The 3,870-nt window shown below is 44.0% G+C and overlaps 1 pseudogene across 1 annotated transcript; it reads left to right on the forward strand.

Moving 5' to 3' along the window:
- Positions 1 to 7: 7 nt before the first annotated feature.
- On the forward strand, positions 8 to 860 carry LOC311115242 (G-protein coupled receptor 3-like; annotated as a pseudogene). The gene has a single exon. The product of its transcript is annotated as a G-protein coupled receptor 3-like (transcript).
- Positions 861 to 3,870: the final 3,010 nt, after the last annotated feature.

A 3,870-nucleotide genomic window follows, 5' to 3' on the forward strand; every position in this document is an offset into this window, starting at 1 on the left:
GGCACTGTGCGTATCGGGAACTCTCATCGTGTCAGAGAACACCATCGTAGTGGCTGCCATCTTGGCCACGCCTTCTCTCCGTGCTCCAGTCTTCCTGCTCCTCGCCAGCCTGGCATTGGCCGACCTGCTGGCGGGCGTGGCCTTGATCATCCACTTCCTCTTCCTGTTCTGCGTGGAGCCCACTGATTGGTCGGAGCTGATGACGTCAGGGTTGCTGGCGACATCACTGACGGCCTCCCTCCTCAGCCTGATGGGCGTGGCCCTGGATCGTTACCTGTCTCTAAGCCACGCCCTCACCTACGGCTCCCGCTACTCGCGCCGCTGCGTCACTGGTCTTCTGGCACTCGTCTGGCTGGGGTCATGTCTGATTGGCTCGGGCCGGTGCTGGGTGGCACTGCCTCGATGACATCACATCCTGTTCCGTTGCGCGACCCCTGACCCGGACATACCTGTCGTTGCTCTGCGGTGGCTTCCTTCTGGTTGTCATAGTCACGCTGCAGCTGTACACCGGGATCTGCCGCGTCGCCAGGAGGCACGCCCACGCCATCGCCACGCAGAGGCACTTCCTGCCTGACGACCAATCGTATGCCAGCAAGCACGGGGGCCGGGGTAAGGGCCTCTCTCGGCTGTTGTTAGTCCTCGGAGTGTTCGTCAGCTGCTGGACGCCCTTCGCCCTCTACGGTCTGCTGGGCGATGCATCTAGCTCACCCCTGTATACGTACGCTACGCTGGTGCCGGCGGCGGGGAACTCTCTGCTCAACCCTCTGCTGTACAGCCTGAGGAACAGAGACATACGATTGGTGCTGCTGCACGCCTGCTGTCCTCACAGACACAACACACACAGGCCTGTCGACGTGTAGGATGGAGACACACACACACACACACACAGCTACATAGACTGCCCCAATATACGTGAAACACCAGTAGAGAACATCATCATCACCACTTGCACTTCAGATAAGAAGCAATGAGAATGTACTGTTCCAGAAGGCAGCCATTTTTGGAATCAGCTGGAATAAAACCTGACGTACTGTATCATCTTAACATGTGCCTCATCCTCCAACTAACATGAAGACCATCCACTCTGATGCAATCACAGAGGTCCAATGTAATTCACCTGGATCCAACATACATGCTTCAGGAGCACGGGAAAGTGGATCTATACAATGATACTATTATAAGATATTATATTATAAGCCTTTGGATGGTTTGGTGGGACTATGTACTATGCTGTTGGTGAACTCCCAAATAAATACTGTAAAAGGCACTTTAACTATCTCTGAAAAGGTTTCAGTTTGCACAATGTTGTTTTATATAAAATGTACAGATGTTGTCTTTTTCTACTTCAAAATAAAAGCACATTTATTTTGTATGAAACATGAAGTCTCGCTCATTCTACTCTCGCGAATGTGTGCACATACAGTTGAAGTCGGAAGTTTACATACACTTAGGTTGGTTGAGTCATTAAAACTTGTTTTTCAACCACTCCACAAATTTCTTGTTAACAAACTATAGTTTTGGCAAGTCGGTTAGGACATCTACTTTGTGCATGACACAAGTCATTTTTCCAACAATTGTTTACAGACAGATTATTTCACTTATAATTCACTGTATCACAATTCCAGTGGGTCAGAAGTTCACATACACTAAGTTGACTGTGCCTTTAAACAGCTTGGAAAATTCCAGAAAATGATGTCATGGCTTTAGAAGCTTCTGATAGGCTAATTGACAACATTTGAGTCAATTGGAGGTGTACCTGTGGATGTATTTCAAGGCCTACCTTCAAACTCAGTGCCTCTTTTGGAAAATCAAAAGAATTCAGCCAAGACCTCAGAAAAAAAATGTGTAGACCTCCACAAATCTGGTTAATCCTTGGGAGAAATCTTCACCATGGGACCACGCAGCCGTCATACCGCTCAGGAAGGAGACGTGTTCTGTCTCCTAGAGATGAACGTACTTTGGTGCGAAAAGTGCAAATCAATCCCAGAACAACAGCAAAGGACCTTGTGAAGATGCTGGAGGAAACGGGTACAAAAGTATCTATATAAATGCACCTTTATAATAAAGTATTCCATGCATCATTGTATTTGCAGATACCCTACCATTCCAAATGTGATGAGTAGATTGGATAGTCATAATTGGCTAGTCAATAAATAATATAATAATATGCCATTTAGCAGACGCTTTTATCCAAAGCGACTTACAGTCATGTGGGCATACATTTTTGTGTATGGGTGGTCCCGGGATCGAACCCACTACCTTGGCGTTACAAGCGCCATGCTCTACCAGCTGAGCTACAGAGGACCACTGTTTCAAAAAAGACTGTTGAATGCATGGCTGAGCGCAGATAGTGTAGAAGCCTGGGCGATAGGCTATATCAGATACGTTTCTTCTTTATTGTATTAACACATTACATGCAATTCTACTCCACTTCATATGACTGGAGACGTTAGCGGAATCATTTTTAATACAACAAATGACAGGGTAGCCTACTCTGCTGATACTGACATAACAGATCAATCAAAACAACGTTGTCCATATAATAGGGCTAGGAGAAGGGGAGACACAGATAGAATATGACCTCCATCTAAACTGGAGGAGGAAATGATTGTCCAAAAACAAACGTTTAAATGGCTGTAGGTAGGTTTTCATCCAATTGGTGACAGATTTTCATGCAAATATTCTAGAATCCGCCTAAAGAAAATATGTGCATTTTCCCACCAGTGGCATGTTTCCAACAAACGGACTTTGTTGCGGATAAAAATCAGTGCGTGATGGCAGTGCACACAAAATGTATTTTTTTCGCTAAAGTTTTCATGTATCGAATAAAAATCTAAAGTTCAATGTGTTTCCATCTCATTTTCAACTGTACAACTGAGTTGTCACAAAAACGGTTACTTAAATAGCAAATGTGCCTACTCTGGTCTTGGCACCTGCGCTCTAGCCAACAGCTCAAAGATACAGTGTGGGTAGTCTACATTGACATATTATGGATAATAATAATAATATGCCATTTAGCAGACGCTTTTATCCAAAGCTACTTACAGTCATGTGCGCACATTTTTTGCGTAGTGGGTTCCGGGGATCGAACCCACTACCCTGGCGTTACAAGCGCCGTGCACTACCAATTGAGCTACAGAGGACCAGGATAAGAGCGAGAATATTTGTATTTGTCAAACGGCAGTCAAGCATCGCTCATCATGTCACCTGAATAAGACCCTCGATTTCTATTGAAAGCAGCATCAAGCTCATCACCGTGCACTTTCACCACCCTGTGAAGTTCATCATAACTTACTTAATCTTTAGCCTAATAAACTGCATGGATTTCCGAGTCATAGTGGGCGGACCACACACCATACCATGGCATGACTCCAAATGTACTTAGATATGATGGTTATTATATTAAGGGACTGACATCAACCTGGTCTTCAATTCAAACAAACAATAGCCCAGGCCAATGAAGCAACACACATATTGTACAATATTAGCAGGCAATACAGTGCCTTCGGAAAGTATTCAGACCCCTTGACCTTTCCCACATTTTGTGACGTTACAGCCTTATTCTAAAATTGATTAAATAAATACAAATCCTCAGCATTCTACACACAATACCCCATAATGACAAAGCAAAAACAGGTTTTTAGACATTTTTGCACATAAAAAATAAAAATAAATACCTTATCTACATAAGTATTCAGACTGTATGTAAATAAGTTGTTTTTGTTTTTAATACATTTGCACAAAAAACAAATATTTTCATTAATCTGGCCCTGATTATATCAGTATTTACGCATAAAGTCGTTTCCACCTCCATTTGCCTCATAATTACTTTTACTGACACAAAAAGATCCCACCATGTCAAACGAACAA

This window comes from Coregonus lavaretus, assembly GCF_964263955.1.
Source record: "Coregonus lavaretus genome assembly, contig: HAP1_SCAFFOLD_8213, whole genome shotgun sequence".
NCBI lineage: Eukaryota > Metazoa > Chordata > Actinopteri > Salmoniformes > Salmonidae > Coregonus > Coregonus lavaretus.